This window comes from Lichenostomus cassidix, unplaced genomic scaffold, assembly GCF_008360975.1.
Source record: "Lichenostomus cassidix isolate B80296 unplaced genomic scaffold, HeHo_3.0 HiC_scaffold_875, whole genome shotgun sequence".
Lineage (NCBI taxonomy): Eukaryota > Metazoa > Chordata > Aves > Passeriformes > Meliphagidae > Lichenostomus > Lichenostomus cassidix.
Window position 1 is genome coordinate 82,863 of NW_028148088.1, and position 14,258 is coordinate 97,120.

The following is a 14,258-nucleotide window of genomic DNA, read 5'->3' on the forward strand; positions in this document are numbered from 1 at the left end:
GAAATAAAATAAAATGAAATAAAATAAAATAAAATAAAATAAAATAAAATGGGAAATAAAATAAAATATCAAATAAAAGAAAATAGAAAAAAAAATAAAATAGAAAATAAAATAAGATAAAATAGGGAATAGAAGAAAATAAAAGAAAATAGAAAATAAAATAAAATAGAAAATAAAATAAAATAGAAAATAAAATAAAATATTTGTGAGGAAACCTGGAGAGAGAGAAATATCGGAAAATAAAATGGGAAATAAAATAAGAGAAAATAAAATAAGATAAAATGGGAAATAAAATAAAATAGAATAGCAAATAAAATAAAATAAAATAAAATAGAAAATAAAATAAAATAGAAAATAAAATAAGATAAAATAGGGAATAGAAGAAAATAAAATAAAATAGAAAATAAAATAGAATAGAAAATAAAAGAAAATAGAAAATAAAATAAAATAGAAAATAAAATAAAATATTTGTGAGGAACCCTGGAGAGAGAAATCGGAAAATAAAATGGGAAATAAAATAAAATAAAATAGCAAATAAAATAAAATAAAATGGAATAGAAAATAAAATAAAATGGAATAGAAAATAAAATAAAATAGGAAATAAAATAGAAAATAAAATAAAATAAAAGATAAAATAAAATAAAATACGAAAGAAAATAAAATAGGAAAGAAAATAAAATAAAAGAGAAAATAAAATAAAATACGAAAGAAAATAAAATAGGAAATAAAATAAAATAAAATAAAATAAAATAGGAAGAAAATAAAATAGAAAATAAAATAAAATAAAAGAGAAAATAAAATAAAATAGGAAAGAAAATAAAATACCAAATAAAATAAAATAAAATAGCAAATAAAATATGATAAAATAGGGAATAAAATAAAATAAAATAGCAAATAAAATAGCAAATAAAATAGCAAATAAAATAAAATAGCAAATAAAATAAAATAGCAAATACAATAAAATAGCAACTAAAATACAATAAAATAGCAAATAAAATAGCAAATAAAATAGCAAATAAAATAAAATAGGAAATACAATAAAATAGCCAATAAAACACAATAAAATAGCAAATAAAACTCACTAAAAGAAAGGCTGAAAGTTCAAAGCCAGCGATGCAGTAAAAAGGGAAATTCTCCTCTCTGCTTTTCAATTCTGATGTTCAAACTGTTGGAATTGATGGTTTGGGATTTTCCAGGTTTTTTATGGAAAAAGATGAATTTTCCCAGGAAAACCTCTGGCTGCTTATTGGGATTGATTGGGATTTATTTCCATTTATTTCGATTTATTTCTCTAATTATTTCCATTTATTTCTGTATTTATTTCGATTTATTTCCATTTATTTCTGTAATTATTTCCATTTATTTCTGTAATTATTTCCATTTTATTTCCATTTATTTCGATTTATTTCCATTTATTTCCATTTATTTCTGTATTTATTTCGATTCATTTCCATTTATTTCTGTAATTATTTCCATTTATTTCTGTAATTATTTCCATTTATTTCCATTTATTTCCATTTATTTCTGTAATTATTTCCATTTATTTCCATTTATTTCCATTTATTTCTGCAATTATTTCCATTTATTTCTGTATTTCTTTCGATTTATTTCCATTTATTTCTGTATTTATTTCCATTTATTTCCATTTACTTCCATTTATTTCCATTTATTTCTGTAATTATTTCCATTTATTTCCATTTATTTCTGTAATTATTTCCATTTATTTCCATTTATTTCGATTTATTTCTGTAATTATTTCGATTAATTTCTGTACTTATTTCGATTTATTTCCATTTATTTCTGTAATTATTTCCATTTATTTCCATTTATTTCGATTTATTTCTGTAATTATTTCCATTTATTTCTGTAATTATTTCCATTTATTTCTCTATTTATTTCGATTTATTTCTGTAATTATTTCGATTAATTTCTGTATTTATTTCGATTTATTTCCATTTATTTCTGTATTTATTTCGATTTATTTCTGTATTTATTTCGATTTATTTCGGTAATTATTTCGATTAATTTTCTATATATTTTTATTTATTTGGTTGGTTTTTCCCTCTCCGTTCGGCGGCGATTTTTCGGTGATTTTAGGGTGGAATTTTGGGGTTTTTTGGGGGTTTTATGGTGATTTCTCCTGGGATTTTTGGGATTTTATTCCTGGAATATCGGGAATTTCTCTTTGGGTTTTTTGGGTTTTTTTCCTGGAATATCGGGAATTTCTCGTCGGGTTTTTGGGTTTTTTTTTCCTAGAATATCCGAATTTTTCCTGGGTTTTTTTTGGGTTTTATTCCTGGAATTTCGGCGATTTCTTCTGGGATTTTTTGGGGTTTTTTTCCCTGGAATATCGGGAATTTCTCCTGGGAATTTTGAGGTTTTATTCCTGGAATTTCGGTGATTTCTTTGGGGTTTTTTTTCCCTGGAATTTCGGCGATTTTTGGGGTTTTTTTCCTGGAATATCGGGAATTTCTCCTGGGATTTTTTTGGGTTTTAATCCTGGAATATCGGGAGTTTCTCCTCTGATTTTTTTGCGGTTTTTTTCCTGGAATATCGGTGATTTTTTGGGGGTTAAATTCCTGGAATATCGGGAAATTTTCCTGCGATTTTTTTGGGTTTTTTTCCTGGAATATCCGCGATTTCTCTTCGGTTTTTTGGGGTTTAATTCCTGGAATTTCGGTGATTTCTTTGGCTTTTTTTTTCCCTGGAATTTCGGCGATTTTTGGAGTTTTTTTTCCCTGGAATATCGGGAATTTCTCCTGGATTTTTTTTCCTTTAATTCCTGGAATATCCGCGATTTTTCCTGGGATTTTTTAGGATTTTTTCCCTGGAATTTCGTCGATTCTTTTGCGGTTTTTTTCCCTGTAAATCCGCGATTTTTCCTCGAATTTTTTAGTATTTTTTCCCTGGAATTTCGGCGATTTTTTGGGATTTTTTTCCCCTGTAAATCCGCGATTTTTCCTGGGATTTTTTAGATTTTTTTCCTGGAATTTCGGCGATTTTTTGGGGTTTAATTCCTGGAATTTCGGCGATTTTTTTGGATTTTTTTTCCTGTAAATCCGCGATTTTTCCTGGGATTTTTAGGATTTTTTTCCTGGAATTCCTCGCTGCCAGCAGGTGGAATTGAGAAATCCTTCGAGGTTTTTAATTAATTTATTTTTTATTTTCTCTCCGCGTGGGCGAGAAAAGCCTCAGGGTTTGGATTCGATTTTTGGCTGCGAAAGGAGGAAGGAAAAAAAAATTATCAAAACAGAGAAAAATCAACCCCGAAGCGACTCAGGAATAACCCAGCAGTGAACCCGAAATTGCCCCGAAAAAACAGAAAAAAACCCAAAAAAAAATTCCCAAAAAAATTCCCAAAAAATCCCCAAAAAATCCCAAAAAAATCCCCCAAAAAAACCACTCGAAGTGGAAAAAAATCCGGAAAAAAATGGAAAGAAAAACCTCAAAAGAGGTAAAAATCTCTGAGAAAAACCCGAAAAAAATCCCAAAAAAATCCCCAAAAAAACCACTCGAAGTGGAAAAAAAATCCGGAAAAAAAAGCGAAAAAAAAAAACCCCAAAAGAGGTAAAAACCTCTGAAAAACCAAAAAACCTAAAAAAACTCAAAAAAATCCCCAAAAAATTCCTCCAAAAATCCCCCAAAAATCAACCCGAAGTGGTGAAAAAAATCCGGAAAAAAGCGAAAAGAAAAACTCCAAAAGAGGTAAAAATCTCTCTGAGAAAAACCCGAAAAAAATCCCAAAAAAATCCCCAAAAAAACCACTCGAAGTGGAAAAAAAATCCGGAAAAAAACCGAAAAGAAAAACTTCCAAAAGAGGTAAAAACCTCTGAAAAAAAACCAGAAAAAAACCTAGAAAACCCCAAAAAATCCCCTAAAAATCCCCAAAAAAACAACTCGAAGTGGTGAAAAAATCCGGAAATAAAAACGGAAAGAAAAACCTCAAAAGAGGTAAAAATCTCTGAGAAAAACCCGAAAAAATCCCCAAAAAAACCAACCCGAAGTGGAAAAAAATCCGGAAAAAAGCGAAAAGAAAAACCCCAAAAGAGGTAAAAATCTCTGAAAAACCCGAAAAAACCTAAAACCCAAAAATCCCCAAAATCCCAAAATCCCAAAAAAACCAACTCGAAGTGGAAAAAAATCCGGGAAAAAAAATGGAAAGAAAAACCTCAAAAGAGGTAAAAATCTTTGAGAGAAACCCGAAAAAACCCAAAAAAACCCCAAAAATCCCAAAAAAACAACTCGAAGTGGAAAAAAAAATCCGGAAAAAAGCGAAAAGAAAAACTCCAAAGAGGTAAAACCTCGGAAAAAAACCCGAAAAACCTAAAAACCCAAAAATCCCAAAAATCCCAAAACCACTCGAAGTGGAAAAAAATCCGGAAAAAAAACCGGAAAGAAAAACTCCAAAAGAGGTAAAAATCTCTCTGAGAAAAACACGAAAAAAACCTAAAAAAACTCAAAAAAATCCCCCCAAAAATTCCCCAAAAATCCCCAAAAAAAACCAACCCGAAGTGGAAAAAAATCCGGAAAAAAAAATGGAAAGAAAAACCTCAAAAGAGGTAAAACCCAAAAAAACCCCAAAAATCCCAAAAAAACAACTCGAAGTGGAAAAAAAAATCCGGAAAAAAGCGAAAAGAAAAACTCCAAAAGAGGTAAAAACCTCGGAAAAAAAAACCGAAAAAAACCTAAAAAAACCCAAAAAAAATCCCCCAAAAATCCCAAAAAAACAACTCGAAGTGGAAAAAAATCCGGAAAAAAAAAACCGAAAGAAAAACTCCAAAAGAGGTAAAAATCTCTGAGAGAAACCCGAAAAAAATCCCAAAAAAATCCCCAAAAAACCAACCCGAAGTGGAAAAAAAATCCGGAAAAAAAAGCGAAAAAAAAACAACCCAAAAGAGGTAAAAATCTCTGAGAAAAACCCGAAAAAATACCCCAAAAAATCCGAAAGAGGTAAAAACCTCCGAAAAAACCCCAAAAAAACCCCAAAAGAGGCAAAAACCTCCGAGAAAAAAACCAAAAAATCCCCGAAAGAGGCAAAAACCTCCAAAAAAACCCAAAAAAATCCCCAAAAGAGGCAAAAACCTCCAAAAAAACCCAAAAAACCCCCAAAATCTCGGAGCAAAAGCGCCGCGGTGAGGAGATTTGGGATCATTTGGATTTTTTGGGATATTTGGGATATTTTGGGATATTTGGGATATTTGGGATATTTATTTTTGGGATATTTTGGTTATTATTTTTGGGGATATTTGGGATATAATTTTTTTGATATTTGGGATATTTGGGATATTATTTTTTGGGATATTTTGGTTCTTATTTTTTGGGATATTTTGGTTCTATTTTTTGGGATATTTTGGTTCTATTTTTTGGATATTTTTTATTTGGATATTATTTTTGGATATATTTGGATATTTATTTTTGGGATATTTTGGTTATTATTTTTGGGATATTTTGGTTATTATTTTTTGGGTATTTTGGATATTTGGGATATTATTTTTGGGATATTTGGGATATTATTTTTGACATTTGGATATTTTGGTCATTTATTTTTTGGGGATATTTTGGTTCTTATTTTTTGGGATATTTTGGTTATTTGGGATATTATTTTTTGGGATATTTTGGTCATTTATTTTTTGGGGATATTTTGGTTATTATTTTTTGGGTATTTTGGAATATTTTGTATATTATTTTTGGGATGTTTTGGGGTTTTTTGGGTGGATTTCGATCCATTCCATTTTCTCACCCGAGAGGATTTTTTGGGGGAAAAAAATATCCCTTTGGAGCTTCTTGGGGATGGAAAATCCATGGGAATGGTGGAGAAAACAGGAAAATGTGAGGAAATTGTGAGAAAAACATGAAAATGTGCGAAAAATGTGCAGAAAATGTGGGAAAAACATGAAAATGTGCGAAAAATGCACAAAAAATGTGGGAAAAACAGGGAAATGTGAGGAAAATGTGGGAAAAATGTGGGAAAAACAGGGAAATGTCCGAAAAATGTGCAGAAAATGTGGGAAAAATGTGGGAAAAACAGGGAATTGTGCGGAAAATATAGAGAAAATGTGGGAAAAATTTGGAATTGTGTGGAAAAAGTGCAGAAAATGTTCGGAAAAAGTTCGGAAAATGTGAGGAAAATGTGGGAAAAACTTGGAATTGTGCTGAAAATGCGCGGAAATTGTCGGGAAAATGTGTGAAAAATTTGGATTTGTGCGGAAATTGTGGGAAAATTTTGGGAAAAACGGGGAATTGTGCGGAAATTGTGCAGAAAATGTGGGGAAAATGTGGGAAAAACATGGAATTGTGCAGAAAAAGTGAGGAAAATGCGCGGAAATTGTGGGAAAAATGCGGGAAAAATAGAAGAATGTGCGGAAATTGTGCAGAAAATGTGCGGGAAATGTGCGGAAAATGTGGGAAAAATTTGGAATTGTGCGGAAAACGCGCGGAAATTGTGGGAAAAATGTGGGAAAAACATGGAATTGTGAGGAAAATATGCGGAAAATGTGGAAAAATGTGGGAAAAACGGAATTGTGCAGAAAATGTTCAGAAATTGTGGGAAAAATGTGGGAAAAACGGGAGAATGTGCGAAAATTGTGCAGAAAATGTGGGGAAAAGGTGCGGAAAATTTGGGAAAATTGCGGGAAAAAACATGGAATTGTGCGGAAATTGGGATGGAATTATTATGGGAATTGTGTGGAAGAATTGTGGAGGAATTGGGACAAGAATTGTGCAGAAATTGTGCAGAAATTGAGCGGAAAATGAGCGGAAAATGAGCGGAAATTGCGCGGAAATCGCGCTGGGATTTTTCAGGGATTTTTCAGGAATTTTTCAGGGATTTTTCAGGGATTTTTCAGGAATTTTTCAGGAATTTTTCAGGGATTTTTCAGGGATTTTTCAGGAATTTTTCAGGAATTTTTCAGGAATTTTTGAGGAATTTTTCAGGGATTTTTCAGGAATTGTGATGGGAATTTGGGATGGAATTGCGCGGAAATTGGGACAAGAATTGCGGCTGGAAACGGGCAGGAAATGGGACGGAATTGTGCGGAAATTGAGCGGAAATTACGCGGAAATTGAGCTGAAATTGGGCTGAAATTGGGCTGAAATTAGGCGGAAATTGAGCTGAAATTGGGCAGAAATTGAGCTGAAATTGAGCAGAAATTGTGGCAGAAATTGAGCGGAATTTGAGCAGAATTTGAGCAGAAATTGAGCAGAAATTGAGCAGAAATTGAGCAGAATTTGAGCTGAAATTGAGCAGAAATTGTGGCAGAAATTGAGCGGAATTTGAGCTGAAATTGGGCAGAAATTGAGCAGAAATTATGCAGAAATTGAGCTGAAATTGAGCAGAAATTATGCAGAAATTGAGCTGAAATTGGGCAGAAATTGAGCAGAATTTGGGCAGAAATTGAGCTGAAATTATGCAGAAATTGAGCTGAAATTAGGCAGAAATTGAGCTGAAATTAGGCGGAAATTGAGCGGAATTTGAGCAGAATTTGGGCAGAAATTGAGCTGAAATTGGGCAGAAATTGAGCAGAAATTGAGCAGAAATTATGCAGAAATTGAGCAGAAATTGTGCGAAAATTGAGCGGAAATTGAGCTGAAATTGAGCTGAAATTGAGCAGAAATTATGCAGAAATTGAGCTGAAATTAGGCGGAAATTGTGCAGAAATTGGGCAGAAATTGAGCAGAATTTGAGTAGAAATTGTGCGGAAATTGAGCTGAAATTGAGCAGAAATTGTGGCAGAAATTGAGCGGAATTTGAGCTGAATTTGGGCAGAAATTGAGCAGAAATTGAGCAGAAATTGTGGCAGAAATTGAGCTGAAATTATGCAGAAATTGAGCTGAAATTGAGGTGAAATTGTGGCAGAAATTACGCAGAAATTGAGCAGAAATTGCGCTGGGATTTTTCAGGGATTCCGATAGGAATTGTGGCGGAAATTGTGCGGAAATTACGCGGAAATTATGCGAAAATTGAGCAGAAATTGAGCAGAAATTACGCAGAAATTGAGCTGAAATTAGGCAGAAATTACGCGGAAATTGAGCTGAAATTGCGCGGAAATTGCGCTGGGATTTTTCAGGGATTCCGATAGGAATTGTGGCGGAAATTGCGCGGAAATTGCGCAGAAATTGTGCAGAAATGACCCAGAAATGGCTCAGGAGTTCCGCGGGATTTTCCCTCCGCGCAGGTTGTTCCTCCCCAGCGAACTTCCAACCTCCCAAACCTCCCAAAATCCCAATTTTGGGGGTTCAAACCTCCCAAAATCCCCTTTTTTTTTGAGCTCAAACCTCCAAAAATCCCATTTTTTTGGCTCTCAAACCACCAATTTTCCTCTCCCAAATCTCCAACTTTCCTCTCCCAAAATCCCTTTTTTTCCTCTCCCAAAATCCCATTTTTTCCTCTCCCAAAACTGCATTTTTTGGGCTCAAACCTCCAATTCTCCTCTCCCAAAATCCCATATTTTCCTCTCCCCAAACCCCATTTTTTGGTGCTCAAACCTCCCAAAATCCCTTTTTTTTTGCTCAAACTTCCAAAAATCCCTTTTTTTTCCCCTCAAACCTCCAATTCTCCTCTCCAAAAACCCCAAAATCCCATTTTTTCCTCCCCAAAACCCCCAAAAATCCCATTTTTCCCCTCAAACCTCCAATTCTCCTCCCCAAAAAACCCAAAAATCTCATTTTTTCCTCCCCAAAAACCCCAAAAATCCCATTTTTTCCTTCCAAAAACCCCAAAATCCCATTTTTTCCTCCCAAAAATCCCATTTTTTCCTCCCCAAAAATCTCCAAATCCCATTTTTTTTCCTGAAACCTCCAATTCTCCTCCCCAAAAATCCCAAAATCCCATTTTTTTTAGCTCAAACCTCCAATTCTCCTCCCCAAAACCCCCAAAATCCCACTTTTTCCTCCCCAAAAATCTCAAAATCCCATTTTTTTCTCTCAAACCTCCAATTCTCCTCCCCTAAAACCCCCAAAATCCCATTTTTTCCTCCCCAAAAAACCCAAAAATCCCACTTTTTCCTCCCCAAAACCCCCAAAATCCCATTTTTTTTAGCTCAAACCTCCAATTTTCCTCCCCAAAAATCCCAAAATCCCATTTTTTTCTCTCAAACCTCCAATTCTCCTCTCCAAAAACCCCAAAATCCCATTTTTTCCTCCCAAAACCCCCAAAAATCCCATTTTTTCCTCCCCAAAACCCCCAAAAATCCCATTTTTCCGCTCAAACCTCCAATTCTCCTCCCCAAAAATCCCAAAATCCCATTTTTTCCTCCCCAAAACCCCCAAAAATCCCATTTTTCCGCTCAAACCTCCAATTCTCCTCCCCAAAAATCCCAAAATCCCATTTTTTCCTCCCCAAAAACCCCAAAATCCCATTTTTTCCTCCCAAAAAACCCAAAAATCCCACTTTTTCCTCTCCCAAAATCCCATTTTTTTGGGCTCAAAACCCCCAAAATCCCTTTTTTTTGGCTTTTTTCTCTCTCAAAATCCCATTTTTTTAGCTCAAAAACCTCCAATTCTCCTCTCCCGAAACCCCAAAATCCCATTTTCTCCCAAAACCCCCAAAAATCCCATTTTTAAAAAAATTTCTCCCCCAAAAATCCCATGTTTTCCTCCCAAAAACCCCAAAAATCCCATTTTTTCCTCCCAAAAACCCCCAAAATCCCATTTTTTCCTCCCCAAAAATCGCATTTTTCCGCTCAAACCTCCTCTCCGCTCCTCTCCATCCTTCCTCCTCCTCCTCCTCCTCCTCCTGCTTTGCCGAAATTTGGGATTTTTTCCCCCAAAAGCCTGCAGGCTGCGCAGCCAAAGCGCAACTCGCTAATTAGCGTCGCCGCTAATTACAGCTTGGCTGGAAAATCTCCATCGATCCATCCGGTAACATCGCGAAAAATGTTCCTCCAGGCGAAAAAGGAATTTTTTCTGTTCCGTTCGGACTTGTTCGAGGATCCTCCGGGGAGGTTTTTACATTTTTTGGGGTTTTTTGGGGTTTTTTGGATTTTTTTGTGAGTCGCGGAGAGAAAAAAATGCAGAAAGTTTGGGGAAAAATGAGGATTTTTCACCCTAAAATCCTAAAATTTGGGGGGAAAATGAGGATTTCTGACTTGTTCGATGATCCTCCGGGGAGGTTTTTAAATTTTTTGGGGTTTTTTGGGGTTTTTTGGATTTTTTTGTGAGTCGAGGAGAGAAAAAAATGCGGAAAGTTTGGGGAAAATGAGGATTTTTCGCCCTAAAATCCTAAAATTTGGGGGGAAAATGAGGATTTCTGACTTGTTTGCTGCTCCTCAGGAGATTATTTTTAAATTTTTGGGGTTTTTTTGTGGTTTTTTTGATGTTTTTTCTGAGTCGCGGAGAGAAAAAAATGCGGAAAGTTTGGGAAAAATGAGGATTTTTCACCAAAAATCAGTAAATTTTGGGGGGAAAATCAGGATTTCTGACTTGTTCGCTGCTCCTCCGCGGATGATTTTTAAATTTTTTTGGGTTTTTTGTGGTTTTTTTGATGTTTTTTGTGAGTCGAAGAGTGAAAAAAATGGGGAAAATTTGGGAAAAAATGAGGATTTTTCGCCCTAAAATCCTAAAATTTGGGGGGAAAATGAGGATTTCAGACTTTTTCGCTGCTCCTCCGGCGAGATTTGCAAATTTTTTGGGGTTTTTTGTGGTTTTTTGATGTTTTTTGTGAGTCGCGGAGTGAAAAAAATGGGGAAAGATTGGGGGAAATGAAGATTTTTCGCCAAAAATCACTAAATTTTGGGGCGAAAATGTGGATTTTTGGGTTTTTGAGGGGTTTGGGGGAAATCCGGATGCTAAAATTAGGGAGAAAAATTAGGATTTTCTACCCTAAAATTAGGGGAAATGTGGATTTTTGGGAATCCTGAGGGGTTGGGAGAAATCTGGATGGTAAAATTAGGGGAAAAATGAGGATTTTTCCACCCTAAATCCCTAAAATTTGGGGGCAAAAATGTGGATTTTGGGATTCCTGGGGGGTTTGGGATCATCGAAATTCCCAAAAATCGGGAGAAAAATGAGGATTTTGGGAAATCCAAACCCCCAAAACTGGGGGGAAAATGGGGATTTTGGGATTCCCGAGGAATTTTGAAATTTTTAATTTATTTTTTAAAAGAAAGAGCGAAAAGAACTTTAAAAAAAATAATTCCGAGGAGAAATAATAATTAAAAAAATTCCTAAATTCTGCTGGAAAAGGCGAAGGAGGGAAGGAGGAATTCATTTCCCCAAAATAAAACCCCAAAAAATTAAGATTTTTATTTACCTTCAACGTGGAGATCCAGCGAGGAATTCCAGGTTTTGTTTTTCCTTGGGAGAAACTCGAAATAAATGCGATTTTTTCCTTTTTTTTCCCATTTTTTTCCATTTTTTCCCATTTTTTCCCCAAATAATTCCAAAAGCAAAAAGCTACGAGATCCTCGATGGTTCGAAATTAATATTTTCCTTTTTTTTCTCTCCAAAATCTTGGAAATTTGGGAATATCTTCCATTCCGTAGCCTTTTTATCCCATTTTTCCCATTTTTCCCCATTTTTTCCCTTTTTTTCCCATTTTTTTCCCAAATAATTCCCAAAGCAAAAAGCAGAGAGATCCTCGATGAGTTGGAATTAATATTTTCCATTCTTTTCTCCCCAAAATCCTGAAAATCCGCTGGAAATTTGGGAATATCCTCGATTCCGGAGCCTTTTTATCCCTTTTTTTTCCCTTTTTTTTCCCTTTTTTTCCCCATTTTTTCCCATTTTTCCCCAAATAATTCCAAAACCAAAAAGCTACGAGTTCCTCGATGGCTTGAAATTAACATTTTTCCCTTTTTTTCCTCCCTAAAATCCTGAAAATCCGAGAATATCTTCTCTTCCAGAGCCTTTTTTTTCCTTTTTTTCCCATTTTTTCCCCATTTTTTCCCCATTTTTTCCCCATTTCTCGGGTTTTTTGGGGATGAAAGAGGAGGAGGAGTGAGGAACAAAAGGTTTGGAGGAGAACTTGGCGAGGAGAGGAAGGGGAAGGACAAAGAAAGGAGAAAAAAAAAAAAAAAGGAATTTTTTTTTGGGGCTGAAGGTCGGAAATTGCTGATTCGCCACCGGAAAATCCCAAATTCGGCAAAATTCGAACTTGACGGTGCGGATTGAAGGGTCAGGGTTGGGAATTTTGGGGGATTTTGGGGTTTTTTTGGTCCTCTGGGGGGAGAAAAGGGGAAAAAATTGGGAAAAAATGGGGAAAAATTGGGAAAAAATGGGAAAAAATTGGGGAAAAAGGGGAAAAAATGGGAAAAAATTGGGAAAAAAAGGATTAAAAATGGGGAAAAAGGAATAAAAAATGGGGAAAAAATGGGAAAAAGGGAAAAAATCGAGGAAAAAGGGATAAAAAATGGGGAAAAGGGTAAAAATCTTGGGGAAAAAAGGGATAAAAATGGGGAAAAATGGGGAAAAATGGGGAAAAATGGGGAAAAAAACCCCAAATTTTGTCCCCAAACCTCTAATTTGGGGAATTTTTGGGGTTTTTTGGAGATTTTGTGGGGTTTGTCCTCCTCTGCTTGGGGGGAAAATGGGGAAAATGGGAAAAAAATGGGAAAAAAAGGGAAAAAAAGGATTAAAAATGGGAAAAAAGGGATAAAAAAATGGGGAAAATGGGGGAAAAATGGGAAAAAAGGGATAAAAAAATGGGGAAAATGGGGGAAAAATGGGGAAAAAGGGATAAAAAATGGGGAAAATGGGAAAAAAGGGAAAAGAAGGATTAAAAATGGGAAAAAAAGGGATAAAAAATGGGGGAAAAGGGGGAAAAAAGGGTAAAAATGGAAAAAAATGGGAAAAAATGGGAAAAAGGGGAAAAAAAACCCAAAGTTTTGCCGCCAAACCTCGAATTTGGGGAATTTTTGGGGTTTTTTGGAGCCTTTTTGTGGTTTCCTTTCCTCTGCCTGGGGAAAAAGGGGAAAAAATGGGATAAAAAATGGGGAAAATGGGAAAAAATGGGAAAAAGGGGAAAATGGGAAAAAAGGGATCAAAAAATGGGAAAAAAGGGATAAAATATCAGGAAAAAAGGGATGAAAATGGGAGAAAATGGGAAAAAAGGGGTGAAAAATTGGAAAAAAGAGATTAAAAATCGGGAAAAAAGAGGTTAAAAATCGGGAAAAAAGGGATAAAAATGGGGGAAAATGGGAAAAAAGGGATTAAAAATTGGGAAAAAAAAGGATTAAAAATTGGGAAAAAAAAGGATAAAAAATTGGGAAAAAAGGGAAAAAAATCCCCAAAGTTTTTCCCCAAACCTCTTCCCGGCTGAAATTCCCGCAGAAAAAAATCCCAAAAAATCCTAAAAAAGCTGGAAAATTCCCCAAAAAGCAGCGTCAGCCTGGCTGGGAGAATTTCATTAATTTATTTCCCTTTTCTGCCTCTTTTTAATTTTATTTTTTAATTGATTTCTGTCGAATTCAAGTGAATTTTTCGCCCCAATTTCTCGGAGAGAAGGAAAAATGTTGGGAATTGGGGAGAAGAGGAAAAATCGCCGCTCGGGAGGAGAAATTTTGGGATTTTTAACCCCCAAAAAAATCGGATTTTAGCTCCAAAAATCCTCCAGGAAATTGTTATTATTATTCTTATTTATTGGAATTATTTGGTATTTTTATTTCTCAGCTTCGCCAGGAAAAAATAAATCCCAAAAGGTTTTTATCTTAAAAATTTGGGGTTTTTCTCGAAAAAAATTGGGTTTTTTCTCTAAAAAATTTGGGGTTTTTCGCTAAAAAATTGGGTTTTTTCTCTAAAAAATTTGGGGTTTTTCGCTAAAATATTTGGGTTTTTTCTTTAAAAAATTTGAGGTTTTTTCTCTAAGAAATTTGGTTTTTTTTCTAAAAATTGGGTTTTTCTCTAAAAAATTTGGTTTTTCCTCTAAAAAAATTTGAGGTTTTTATCTAAAAATTTGGGTTTTTCTCTAAAAAAATTGTGTTTTTCTCTAAAAAATTTGGGGTTTTTCTCTAAAAAACTTGTGTTTTTCTCTAAAAAATTTGGATTTTTTCTCTAAAAAATTTGGGGTTTTTCTCTAAAAAATTTGGGTTTTTTCCTCTAAAATTCCAAACAGGGAAGTTTGAGGGAATTTTTCTCCAGGATTGGGAATTTTCCGATTTATTTCTCCCCAATTTCCAGGAAAATCTCCCCAAAAATCTCCCAGGCAGAGCCGCGAGCTGCCAGAATTCCCGGAAAAAATGGGAATTTTCCCCCAAAAATGGGAATTTCCCCCCAAAAATGGGAATTTTCCCCAAAAAATGGGAATTTTCCCCCAAAAATAGGAA